The following is a 14928-nucleotide window of genomic DNA, read 5'->3' as shown; positions in this document are numbered from 1 at the left end:
TTGTGAGTTATTCACCATTAAATGGGCTTTCGAGGATTGGAGACATTGGCTAGAAGGGGCCATACATCAGATCACTATCTTGACTAACTGTAAGAGCTTGTTTTACATTGAGACAGCAAAGAGATTGAACTTCAGGCAGGCTAGTTGGGCACTATTTTCTACTCGCTTTAATTATATAATTTCCTTTTGACCCAGATCCAAAAACATTAAGGCTGATGCCCTCTCTCAAATATTTTTTCCCATCCAGCAGTCTACTGCCTCTGACCCATTATTCCTAGTTCTCAGATTCATGTGGCTTTAACCTACAATTTGGCTGATGCCCTTCAGGATCTTCAGTTGGAAACTCCTACTGGAAAACCTCCAGGATTGTTATTTGTTCTGGAAACACTCAGAGAGTCAGTTCTGGCACATTTTCATTCCAGCAGAGCAGCTGGTTATCCAGGTGTTTCCGAGTTGCTCTCCTGTTCTATGTGGTGGACATCATTATCTCAAGATGTTCATGAATTAATTCTGGCCTGTGACATCTGTGCCAGGAACAAGACTCCACTGGTCACTCCTTCTGGCCTACTACTGCTGCTCCCAATACCTTCTAAACCCTGGACCTATATTCCTGTGGATTTTGTGGTGGACCTTCCTCCTTCCTCACGATGTACTATTATTTGGAATGTGGTGGATTGGTTTAGTAAAACTGAACATTTCATTCCTTTAACCAAACATCACACTGCTAAGGAGCTGTCCACTCTATTCCTCCAACATATCTTCCAACTGCATGGGTTACCGCTGTACATCGTTTTCTGACCAAAGAACAAAGTTCATTGCTAGCTTCTGAAAGTCTTCTGTGCTTCCTTAGACATTAGTCTTAGTTTATCTTCTGGCTACCATCCCCAATCCAATATACAAACGAAGCGGGTTAACCAATCTCTGGAACAATATCTCAATGTTATGTTTCCAAGCGCCATAATGTCTGGGTTAGCCATTAGCCATTGTCTGAATTTGCATTGAATGATTCATGTCACTCTTCTTCCTCAATCCACAGGGGTGACAGTTGCTCTGTTTTATTGTTGAACCCTCCAGCACATGCAGACCCTGATATGCTGGGACTAGCAGCCACAGCGGTGAGCTCATAGGAATACCCACCTTTTAGATATTGCAGACACCTGGCGGAGAGACGACTGGTGCCTAAAGCTGACCAGAGATTTTAATGGTCAGTGAGCGCTGCATAGGTGAATACACCGGGCACCAGCAGAGGTAACATACAACGGTCCTCAAAGCACACAAACCGACTTATACAGTAGTACACACTGTGGCTGGAGCCAACTATGGGTGACCTCTTGTTAAAATGGGACAATAAATACGTACAGAGGCTCGTTACTACATGTGTGTTCCGAGCATTTAAATATTGGGTCTCATACCAATATACTTACTGGAGGCATTCCCATCATTAATAATTACATAAAGCTGAAATAATTTAAAATAAGACTATTGCTGCTTTTTACAATATAAGCAGTTTTTTAATCTGCATGCAAATACTATTACTGGTATAGAAGGTTGGACTTTAGACATTTAATAATATATCCAAGCTATTGTGCTATTTCTTAATCATGGACATTTTCTTTGTTTTATTTTAATTTTGCAATGTTTGTGCTACATTAATATACTAATGTGCTAATGTAACTTAATGTTGCTATTCTTTTTCAAGTTGGTTTATATTTGATTTTATGGGACATGTATTGCTGAATAAATATTTTTTATGAATTATACCAAACACACCAGCGCAGAATTGTATATGTTTTAGTACTCTTCTTCCTCAGTCTTGCCTTTCTTCTGTATCACTGGATTGCATCCCGAGTGAACTCCTTTGAACCAAATGTCAGGGGCTCTTCATCTTCATCTTCAGTCTCCCAAATTTGCTCAATCTGGAACAAGGTATACCAGTGCCTCCTCAAAGCTTCAATGCATTCCAAGATGCTGGCAGATAAATGCCAGATAAACTCCGGAAACAATGTAAGTTCAAAGTTGGGATCTGGCCTGGTTATATGAGAAGAACATTATGCTCCATCAGCCTTCTCAGAAGCTTGGTCCTAGATATATCACACATACTGATACCGGGTCCATGGCTCGGGTAAATAGTTTTGTTTTTTGTCAAGTCCCAGGGATGCTACGGAGACCAGTGCCAGGATGAAGGTGATTATAGATTCTTTTTTGCAGGGCCAGTCATTAAGGTTTCTACATGGGATAAGTGGACAGACTGGCTGGTATAGGTAAGCATGTGTGAGTTGGTAGGTGTTTGCAATAAACTTTTAATTGTCATGGTGTGTGTGTTTTGTCTTTATTTAACTATTTATTTTACAGTGGGGGTACAGGTGCCACCCGTCTGCCGGCACTTGTAGTTCCACAAATGTCAAAGGGAAGGCATGCTGGCACCTGCAGTCCCACTGTAAAATACAATACTTTAATTCTATTTTTCACTTTATTCCCCCGTACCCAATGTTCCAGGGGTGCGGGGAAGAGCCCTGGGCTTCAGTCCAAGCCTGGATTTTCAGGAGGGGGGCCCTTCTTGGGGGGTCCACAATTCTCCTGAGATCCCCGGCTTAGCCTGAGCGGCTTGTGCTGATAATGCTTTGGCCCTAGAGACTCGGTAATAGGGTCTCCAGGCTGTGGAATTACAGCCTGGCCATTTTGGGTCTGGTGCTTGTTTTAAATATAGGGGGTACCCTATGCAATTTTTTCCCCTATATTTAAAACCAGGACTATGGTACCCTACACATTCTGTTCCCCATAATTTTAGAAACCAGGACTGGCTGGCAAGCCCGGAGCTGGTTAGTCTTTAGGAGGGTGACCCTATGCCATTTTTAAGAAAAACTTTTAACCTTGTTTTCACAATTTACAGGCGGAAACATACATGGATCACAATGATCTGTGTATGTTTATGCCACACTCGCAGATCACAGGCAGGTGTATTTATTTCACAAGTTTTTACAGGAGATTTTTTCCATCTAATAAGAGTTTAGAAACTTTCTGCTTGGTAAATTCCAGAATCCTATCTTCACTAACGAAAATGTTCTCGAGTTTTGCTGATGGTGAATTGAAGAGAGTTTGCTAACTCTCCAATATTTTCCTGTAGCAAAGGAAATCTCTCTCCCGAATTTTACATTAGTAAATTTGCAACTGGGGAAAAATGCCCAAACTCTCCAGACTTTGCAAACTATCCTAGACTCGATTCTTAGTAAATTTACCTCCTAGAGTAGTTTCCAACATTTCAGTTTACATTTAATCTTTTGTCAAGGATACAGCACAAAGATAAAAAACCATCTTACCTTATAAAGAAATCACCATAAGTGCATACTTTCCATCCATCACTGGCAGCACGTTTTTCCCCGATGACATCACCCTTGCACGTCCAAACTGACGTCCACACGTAAGTGCAATTACCTGAGGTTGGTTGGTCGCCTAGGAGATAGGATGCCAACAACTGGTGAAAAAAACATATACCGACACCATCATAAAATCAATTAAGCCAAATAAGTGATGAGCCCATAAACTAATAGTTCAAGTTAGGAGCTAGACCAATGAAAAACATGTTATAAGCAAATACATAAGGCATCTTAAGTAAATACATAAATTAAGTAAAGGACCCATCTGTCAATATAAGCTATTCAACTACTGAACAGCATCTAATGGAAGTTAGTCACCACTATAGGAAACAAATCAAGGATAGCTACATTAATTTTAGCCAAATGGCTTCACAGTGTCAAGGCGAGCAATCCACCATGTTTCCATTTGCAGGAGCGATTGTTCTCTGTCTCCTTCAATGATATTTTGGGGGACAAAATCTAATAATTATATCTAAAGGAGGGTGCACATAATTATATATATATATATATACACATACCTACTGTATATATATATATATATATATATATATATATATTGTTACAGTGTGTATATTAAAATATCACCATAATGTAGAATATATTAAGAATCAATAATATATAAATGAAATGTAATCAGTCATCTCTTATCCCAGAGTCAGGTCCCAAAACAAGTTTATCAGGGTCCACATTAGCATATGAATAGACTTAGCTAGAGCCTTAGTTCACACATATAGACCACTTCCTGCCTAAGACCCTACACACCACACTAAGGTTTGGGATGCCATTGTATAGGAAATGACTTCACAGGTGAGGGGGAGGAGTATGGCATTCACACTGTGGACACTCACAGAGAAATAGGCTGAGAACACAGATGCAGGCACACACACTTGAAGGAAGATATATAGAGATATGCTCCCTCTCTGACTGATAACCAACGTCTAAGAATGCAGCTTCAGTCCCCAGGAGGCCTGGAGATATCTTTTCAAACTATGATAAGTATTTGACTAGACAGAAATAAATTAATGGATTAATGGCATAATGAAATTGGGTAATAATCTCTACTGTATTTAGTAACATGGTGATGGTTTGATTAATATTGTAATTCATAGTGTATCTTTGTGATAACATCAAGGTTATCAAGCTGTAATACTTTGGTTATGCCTTAGATAGTTTGTGTTAATCTGTAGCAGACAAAAGTTTGCCGTGATTTGGTTTCAGTTTTATATATATGGCTGGCTGTGATATATATATTGTTTTATATAGGTATACTCTTTCCCCCTTCCATCCAATGTGCTTGAACAATAGCACTGTCTGAGAAAGATAGGTTTAGAGTGTGTTGTATTCTTGTGGTCTGACTGTAACATTGTGTAGTTAGGATTAAAATGGAATCTGGTTGAAATATTGTAGTATGGAATGTGAATATTTCAGGTTGAATTCAGCTAGTGGTTGTGGTTCCATGGGAGTTGTGGATTGCTAGCCATATTGTGATAGTATTGTGAAGTTATGTACTATCATAGTTTTGAGATTTTTGGTATAAGTAATAATAGTCTGCAGTTTTGTTAAAGATGGTGGCCAGCAAGTGGGTTAGACACTAGCATGACATCTGATACTCCCCTCCCCCATTGAATCATGTGCTTGATTCAATGGAAGTTGTGAAGTACTAATCTTGTGATCATAGTTATAATTCTACCCAGTTTTGGTGTTGTATAGTACAAATAGGTTGTTATAGGTATTATAATTATGATCATTAATGGATATATGATTTACAGAAGTTACAACATTATATGAGTTTTCTGACATTTAAAATGGAGTTTGTGTTCAGAGACCATGCGGTTTGAACAATAGGACATGGGCCCTAACAACCTCCAAACACACTCTCACCATGACTTCTCAGTAGCCACCTTGAATATGTGGCCTCAACATCCCCCTTCATAGTTTTCTCTCTCTCTCTCTCTTTCATTGTATTTTGTCTAGTATTGTTAAGTTTAAACACTGTTTTATGAGGATTGATTTGATGAATATAAAAACATTTGACTTCAACACATTTTGTGTGCATCGTTATCCTTATGAAAGGAAATTATCCAAATGATTTAAAGGGTACATAATTCTGGTTTAACATGTTGTGAGTTTATATATTTTGTTACGTATAACCTGATGTTAGTTATATGAAGAATAGAATATTTGCTTCAGATATATTGGGATTAAACAAGCTGGCAATGGCCTGTGTGTACAAAAAGAAGGAAGGAAAAACACCCCTCATCATTGGCACCCGAACAGGTCTGTTTATAATTGTGGTAACTTATCATTGCTGCTGTTTACAATTTTAATTCCCACAATTAAAAAAAGCAGAGAGAACCACATTTTTTTTTGTGTTAGGTTTTTTTTTTTTTTAACACAGGTTGCCACTTGTAGAAAGGCAATCCAGCGATGCCTGATTTAATTATAATTCTCACAGTATGTTTGTTTTCATTTTTGAATGGTTGCACAAGATATGTAACAGTTTCTCTTTCCAACAAGCATATTTTGCAGGACTACAAGGACTGAAGTCACACTGAACAGCAGGCTTTAAGCAATGATGACTCCTGGTTATTCAAAGTACCCTGTATTAACCCTTTCTGTGCTGCATATATCATATCTGCAATAACACACTACAAAAAAATAAACACACTTACACTTAGTACAATAGATCTCTTTACAACATCACGGCTGCATTACCATGAGATGCTCCACCATCCCCCATTCATAGCAACATAAAAGCACACAACTCACACATGCAAATATATACACAAATAATTGTTTTCTGTGATAGATTGCAATCAACAATTTATTAATAGATATTAGTAATCTGCCGGAAGTGCAGGAAGACATTTATATCCCTAAAATATACATACAAAATATCATATATCCCCCCCATACACACACGCATGTACACTTCTCACACATACATTTACGGTACATCATTCACCCTGCAGCATATCTGCAGTGAAACTTATGCATTAAGGTCACACATTACACATTGGTACAGGTACAGTGCATGTTTTAAAGTACTGGAGAATTCATAATTAATCGCTGTAAACACAAATATGAATAATATATATATATTTTTTTTAAATATAAATTTTTCATATATTTGAAGCAAATCAACGTAAATTGGAAATTCATCTTAGTGATGGTAAAAGTATTTTACCTATTGTACTGCAATGTATTGCAGGATTGTTCCAATGTTGAGTGTTCTGATAATGTCACAAACATTACAATTGGCAAATTTTATGATGTTTGGTAGAATAATCATGATTTATACAGGAGCTGGATACAGCTCCAATGTGAATTATGATTTGCATTTTTTACCTTCTGTTGTTCTCAATGTCTGATTGTGAACAAAAGGGAGGGTTTACACACAACCTCAGAAAACAGGGATCTGTGTAATATGGCATTACTGAACACACACATGGCTGCAATACAGAAATTTGTGCTGTACACATGATCTTGGTTTTCTGTTTTGAGTCTGTATGTGCTACATATGAAAATATTATGTGTGGAGTTTGTATGTGCTCATGTGTGTAGAGTTTGTATGTACTTCTGAAAAATCATTGCAATACAACAGTTGATAGATTTATTTCAGGTTAAGAAATCCATTTCTGAGTAAGTTATAGCATGTGGTGTGCTATACTGTATTATCTGTGTATTAGATCGCATGTAAACCACATATAATCTTGCAGTTATAACTGAGTATGATTTGAAGGTTTGCGTAATATGCACAATACATTGTTTAAGATAATCAGGGACTTGATATGTTTTGTCAAGGAATATAGGGCGGTATTAGCCCTGTGAAAGCTTGCATGTTTAGCTAACATGAAGCTTTGGTCGCTATACATGCATAGAGCATAAGCGATGATGACCCGGTGTCTGGGGTCTGGTGGTATAGGACAGGATACGTAAGAAAACTGTATGGAAGTGTTAGCAAGGTTCAGAGAGATAAGATGCTTATGAATTAAAGTAATTATGATTTTTGTTTTATGTAAGGCATTCTATTGTTTTAGTTCTAACCATTACTTCCTACAGAAACATGTCTTTAACAGTTGTCTGTGCGGGAACTGCATTTAGCGATGCAGTAAGAATTTTGAGCAGATGTATGCACTGAGATACTGTGAATGGCGTGAATTAGCTACTCTCGCTGGGTGATCTCAGATCTGTAAGATAAATTCTCCAATCTTGTAAGGATTGAGGACTTCATTTCCACCAATACGGACAGGAAGAAGTAATACACCAGCAGTGTTAGACTGGAACAGTGGAACCCACCGTAGGTTTCCTGTACCCCTATGGTCCAGTCTGACCCTGTATACTAGTCATAACTCAGATAGATATGTATTCTGTAAATAGATTCAGGAACTCACAAAGGGAGGTATATGTGTTTAACCCATTTATTTAGTTCTGTGACAGATATATATAAGTGACACCAGAATCAGGTGATGTATTGCTAAGCAGGGTGTGATTAATTGGATCATATAGCAGGTGTGCAATGAGTCCTGTAATAATCATTCTATATATATATTGGTAAGCAGAATATGGTGTAAAAAGACTGAATCGCAGGTCAGCGAAGTCTTTAATAAAGGTAAAAATGGATCATTTTATTTAAGATGCCACAGATGTTAGGATGTCTAAATAATTGTTTTTCTCTAGGTAAACAGGTAATGTGGTAAGTATATATGACTGCAAGAAATATGATTTTTAGACAGCGATATACATTACATTATAGATATTAAGAGACAATGTGATATGCGTTACACAGAACGTTGGACATGAGATATTCCTTAGAAGTAGGAATATCATATGAAAAGCAGGAATAGGGAAATCTGGATTTGTCATTACTGCAGTAAATAAGGAGACATCCTTATGATACTGATTACAGGTGATAATGGATTTAACTTTTATGCTTATAGCAATGTTTACAGGATATACAATTGTTCTTAAGACTGTGTATGGTATAATATGGGTTAAAAATAGAAAGGTGGTGTAAAATCCTGCTCATTTTTAAATCCCAGGTGTATACATGTAAAGTATAGTGGTATAAATATGTATATCGGATTAAAGGATTCTAAAATCCCCTAGTGTTAATAAGTAAGTATTGCAACCCCTGACCAAATTCATAGGAATTGGAAGATTGGTGGACAAGGTCTTTTTTTGTAGTATCTTGGAAATATTAATAGCTGAAAATACTGTGTATTTCTCATGAAGTGACGTATTTGAAATGCCATTGGAACTGTTGTAAGTGACAACAGTTCATAAGAATAGTTCTTAGAGATCCCAAGTGATAGATAGTAACATGCACAAACGTGATATTTTTGTGTTTATAAATCCCTGCAAAATCTAGTTAAATTGTGGTGTAGGTATTATGGAAGACCCAATGGTGGAGGTTTCATTCACCAGAACAGGGGGATTGCCATAGATCATAAAAATATGCATATGATCATACTGTTTTAAATTGTTGCAGTGACAATAACTCAGTGGAATGTAATTCTTTTTCCCCCAAAACACCTGTTGTAATTTTGATGTTTTACCTCTTGTGACTAGTAGAGACACTCACAGGTCCTAGGAGGAGAAGTAGTAGAAGGGGAAATACACATCCATTTCCCAGCAGAGGTGGTAATGCCTGGAATTACTAAGGGTTTTTAATGAAAAAAAAAATAAATTTAAGGTTGTTTTAAAATGGTATTATATTTAAACAGGTTCCACAGGATGATTTTCTGTTATTACTAAATGAATTAGGTATATCTATTGACAGTTTGTATGTTTAGAATAGATAAGAATTAGCTACATATTGACATGCCAGTTTTATGTATACTAACATTTCTTTCTATTTTCTCTGAACATCAGAATGCAGGTCAAAGTGTATTAAAGAGCCCAAGACTTCCCCGATTCTCCTCAACAATTAATACACAGATTATTGTCAGGAGAAAAAGGGGGTGTGTTATATGGGTATTTGAAGGTTGGAAATTTAGAATTTCCCAGATTAGGGATATTTTTTGGGAGATTTTCATAGAAAATAAGAAAAACAAAGGCATTGTAGGATCTTGAATGCCACCTAGTGGAGAAAACAATGTAAAGTTGAGTCTATAACACTCGTCAATGTTAATGATATGTGATTTTTTAAAACTCCAATATGGAGCAGACCAAATTCTAAACTATCACAGTGGGTGGGGAGGGACCACTAACACACAGAGAATCTGTTTTTCGTCCATGTAGGCAAATCAAGTCAACAACAGGATATCTGAAGACTGCAGACAGATCGAATGGAAGACAAGATGTTAGATTTGGTAGGAAAGATGGAGACATTCAAAAGTACTGATATCTCTCAATTTCTTATTTAGATGCTGACAAGGCCCAGCTACAGAGAGACGATATTCCTGGCAGATGACTACACAAACCCTAACATGATCAGATGGAACAGATCGGAAGGACCAGGATACGGATCATCCAAAGCAGATGTCAAAGATGACAACACTCCAGAAGTGCGCCCTCATCCCATGTGGCGAAGATGACAACTATAGGCTTTTGATCCCAAATGTTAATAAAAATTAGGAAAGGGTTTGGTTTACATATGAAAGATTTTTTATCCTTACATACACCCAAACAAGGTTTTTTCCATCTACATATGCGAAGCAGGAGAGGACCGTTACTTCTCCGCCCTTTCATTATCTTTTATTTTGAACTGTGAAAATTACATTGTTATGATTCTCTCCAAACTGAATTCTCTCTCTTCTCACCACCTGTACGATAAACGACCATACATATAACACATACACTAAAATAGTAATAATACACAAGCTTATGTCAGTTCAGCTGTCAGATGTCATTGAACTCACAGCAGGGGGAAATGTTACAGTGTGTATATTAAAATATCACCGTAATGTAGAATATATTAAGAATCAATAATATATAAATGAAATGTAATCAGTCATCCCTTATCCCAGAATCAGGTCCCAAAACAAGTTTATCAGGGTCCACATTAGCATATGAATGACCAGAGCGCTCGCTCTGAATAAGGGCCCTCCTACCTGTTTTTGGAGTGTCCTCATGGACGCTCGCAAAGCTGTGGGTTACCACCCACAGCTTATGCGAGCATCCATGATGATGGCCGCGATGGTCAAGACCATCACGACCATCGGGCTTGCGATGAGACCCTCTGGTAGGGTCTCGCTGCCACAAGCCCAGGAGTGATTTTGGCTCTATCAGAGCCAAAGTCACTCCCACTGACATCATTACTGATGTCAGTTGGGCTGGACTCAGACGGTAGGCTTTCCCATGGGTACGCCTCCGTCTGGCCGCCACGCCCCCGGCACTCCCACCAAAGGGGGCGTGCTGTCTGTCACCATCGACAGCACGCCCCCTTTGGTGCGAGACCCCGAGCAACGTATTTCTCGTTGCTTGCTGGGTCTCGCGCATGCGCACGACGGAGCTCCCTCCATCGTGCGCATGCGCATTCTCACATCGACCCGCTAGCGAGCGAACTTTGCTCACGAGCGGTTCTGAATGACCCCCTTAGTTCACACATATAGACCACTTCCTGCCTAAGACCCTACACACCACACTAAGGTTTGGGATGCCATTGTATAGGAAACGATTTCACAGGTGAGGGGTAGGAGTATGGCATTCACACTGTGGACACTCACAGAGAAATAGGCTGAAAACACAGATGCAGGCACACACACTTGGAGGAAGACACAAAAATATATGCTCCCTCTCTGACTGATAACCAACGTCTAAGAATGCAGCTTCAGTCCCCAGGAGGCCTGGAGATATCTTCTCAAACTACTATAACTATTTGACTAGACAGAAATAAATTAATGGATTAATGGCATAATGATATTGGGTAATAATCTCTATTGTGGTTAGTAATACCCCTTTTACACCAAAATCCCGGTTCCGACCCTGGAATTTGAACATTGGTCAATCCCGGGTCGAACTTGGCTTCAGACTCCGTTTACACTGCAACTCGACCCGGGTTATTCCTAGGTTTGCCCCGTTTACACTGAACCCAGGTAATCCCTGCTTTTCCCTATAGATGTTATTAAAAATGGTCTTTTTTAAGGGCTGACAAAGATGAGGTCACAAAAGGCAACAAAAGAGAGGGGTGGGGACTGCTTTCAGCATTGCAGCAATGATGGCAGACGTAGCACATGTGGATATTCCCTATGTCCTCACTGTTTTCAGCTTTCTGTTGATTTCAGCAACAGAGAATTGGATGCAGCTTTTTATGATGTGGCACCTTGTGCAGGGTTCGAGGAGTAGAGCGCAATTCTTGGCTGAGAGGGCCAGATTTCGATGGCAATATTTGCGCAGGAGGAGAGCACTGATATCAGCAAACATCACCACCATGATGAGTTTGACCACCATGAGAAATAGAAGAATGTGGGCCAGAGACCGCCACCATGGAGAAGCTTTCATGCTGACTGTAGAAGCTTTCCAAGTGGAGCAGTGGCTGGAACACTTTCGGATGTCGCGTGCCACCTTTTATTATATATTGGAATTACTGGCACCAGCACTGATGATGCAGACCACCAACTACCGAAAGCCCATCACCCCAATCAGAGATTAGCCATTGCACTCTGGTGGTATGCTACCCCCGAACGTAAACGCACACTCTCCTGTCTATTTGGTGTTGGGATTAACACAGTCTGCAAGATCATTTACCAGGTGATGCGGGCATTAGTGGATACCCTGTACCAGCGCTTTATCTCCTTGCCAGAAGGACAGCGCCTAGATGAAACCATCCAAGGCTTCCTCAGGCGTGGGTATCCGCAGTGTGCTGGTGCCACAGACGGGACCCACCTTCCCATCATCGCCCCCCATGAAAACCCTGTGGATTATTATAATCGAAAAGGGTGGCATTCCATTATTCTTCAAGCTGTTGTGGACCACCGATACTGGTAAGTAAATTTGTAAGAATTATTCTTTCATATCTACTTTTATTTTATGTTTTTTGTTGGTAGAATACTCTTTTTTTTTTTTTAGTTTTACAGATGTTTTCATAGGCTGGCCTGGACGGGCACATGACGCCAGAGTACTAGCCAACTCTGACTTGTACAGCATAGCAGAGGAAAAGCAGGGTGGATGGCTTTTCCCTAGAGAGGTAAGAATATATGGTCCTTTTACTCTTTATGTCCATTATATTTATGTGCTTTAGCAAAATATTAAGTTTGTAGTGGTGCGGAATACATGATATACCAAAGTATTTGTCAACATATTCTGCTGTAAAATACATGACATTTCTGAAACCTACTTGACCACCATGTGAATACATATATAGTGACCATATTTTTTTTTACAGAAATCGGTGACCGTAGATAGGGTGGAGGTCCCAGTCCACATCATTGGCGATGCGGCATATCCGTTGAAGTATTGGCTAATGAAGGGTTATACCCAACATGTACAATTGTCCCCAGAAAAGGTCACCTGCACTCACACCCTTAGTTCTGCCCGGATGGCTGTGGAAAATGCTTTTGGACGTTTAAAAGGATGTTGGCGCTGTCTCATGAAAAGGAATGATGTGGACCTAAAAATCATGCCCCATGTAGTAGCAGCCTGCTGCATACTTCATAATATTTGTGAAATTCAAAAGGACCACTTCCTTCCCGAGTGGAATGTGCAGGAAACTGAGGTGGGGGGCATTACAAGTGATGCAGTAAGCTACGTGGGGGAGCATGAGGACAGCGCCGAGCTCATCCGGGTCACCATTGCAACAAACCTTCACTTATTGGTTTAAAATAAAATGCAAAATTTCAAATTCCAAACATGTTTTTGGTTTATTTGGTTGAATTTCTTTTTTTTTTTTTTTACTTTAACCATGTGCATATATTGTGTTTTTTAATAGAACAGTTTTAACATAATCTCAGATTATTGCAAAAGTATAAAAACAGTGTAAACATATGTCAAGCATCATATGCCCAGTATAAAAGAAAAGTGCCTTATCCCTGCAGTCAAAACAATACACTGTAAAAGTGTTAAAAAAATGAAAAGTGCCTTCACCCAAAAAACATTATAATTTTAGCCACACAATATAAAAAACAAAACTAATATAGCAAATGTTCTGGCCATGTTTACAGCCATTGCCTATACACTGTATACTGTGGTGACTCTTGGTTTGTTTGTGTTGTGTTAGTGTTAGTGCTAGGGTTGTAATAATTGGGCCCCATATTGCATTGGCCAAATCTGTGTTCTGGGTACACTGGGGCCTGTGGTAATGCCTGTGTTTGGTTGGGAAAACCACGAGCAAAAGTGCGCTCAAAAAAAGACATCTGTCTCTCTTGCATATCCATTAATTGCCTCATAAATGACTACTGCATTTGCCTTTCGGACTGTAGAAACTGATCCAATCTAGCATCCTCCTGCCTCTGAATATCGGCATCCAATGAGATGCTCCACGATCACAGAAGTCATCGCTCTAGCCGCTTGCTCCGACCTGTTGAGCTTCTTCTTTCTGGGTGGCACATTGTAAACTGCAAAGGGGAGAAACAAAAAAATATATAATATGCACTGAGCCGACATAAAGATAGCAGTGGTGTTTGCGTCCATGTGCTTGTGGCCTTCTATCTACCTGCACGCTAGCAGCACTCTGCAACAGTTACCCTTTGGAGTTAAGTGAATGTAGTGTGTGTGTGTGTGTAATGTGGGTGTTTTTATTTTTTAAAATACTTACTATTAGCACGTAGCGGAGGGGTCTTTTTAGGGGGCGCAGTCTCTGAGCTTTTCTCAACTACCTCATCTATGGTGGAAGCGATACTCTCAGCATTCACAGATGAATCCATCCTGTCAGCATTCACAGATGAATCCATCCCACTTCCTTCTCCAGGCTCATCGGTCAGTAGGAGCTGTGATGTTGGTCTGCTTTGCGAGGACGGCAGGGTAACCTGTGTAGCCGGTACCTCTTGACTGTCCTCCTGCTGGCTGGAGCAGGATGGTGCAATTGAGGAGGACAGTGCTATGGGGTTTGAAAGCGCTGTATTTCCAAAAGCGATGTAGCACAATTGGTAATGCACCCATTCCTTGAAGCCTGCACCACTTTTGTTGCGGTTATGATCGTGCACTTTAGTGAACTGCTTACGCAAGGCCTTCAATTTATTTACCACTTGCTGCTGCGTGCGTTTTATCCCTTGGGACTCCAGCATCTTGGCTATATTGTGGTACACTACTGCATCTTTCACTGTGCCGGTCATCTGGCGTTTAATTTCTTCCTCCGCCCTGATGAGCAGTAGCTCTCTGATATCAGCATCGGTCCAGTTTGTGGCAGCACACATGCTGCTGTAGGAACAGGGTGTGGGTCAGGCTGCTGTTATGGCTGTGTATCGGCCTGCGTTTGGAGCTGCTGGTCAGGCTGTGGTGCAGGCTGCAGTTCTGACTGTGGCAGCCTGTGTATCAGCCTGTATTTTTTGGGAGTTGGTCAGGCTGTGGTGCAGGCACTGTGCAGGTTTGGCATGCAAGTAATGGCTGCGTGTGCGTCTCTCTGCAGGGCCCTGACAAATGACATCATCTGCCAGCGCCCCAGAAGCTCCAATCA

At 39.9% G+C, this 14928-nt stretch overlaps 1 pseudogene; it reads right to left on the bottom strand.

Annotated features, from left to right (window-relative positions):
• Positions 1–1829: 1829 nt before the first annotated feature.
• Positions 1830–14587, bottom strand: LOC148507768 (uncharacterized; annotated as a pseudogene).
• Between the last annotated feature and the right edge of the window lie 341 nt (positions 14588–14928).

This window comes from Taudactylus pleione, unplaced genomic scaffold (genome assembly GCF_031769625.1).
Source record: "Taudactylus pleione unplaced genomic scaffold, aTauple2 ptg000386l, whole genome shotgun sequence".
Lineage (NCBI taxonomy): Eukaryota > Metazoa > Chordata > Amphibia > Anura > Myobatrachidae > Taudactylus > Taudactylus pleione.
This window is presented reverse-complemented; position numbering and strand designations above follow the sequence as displayed.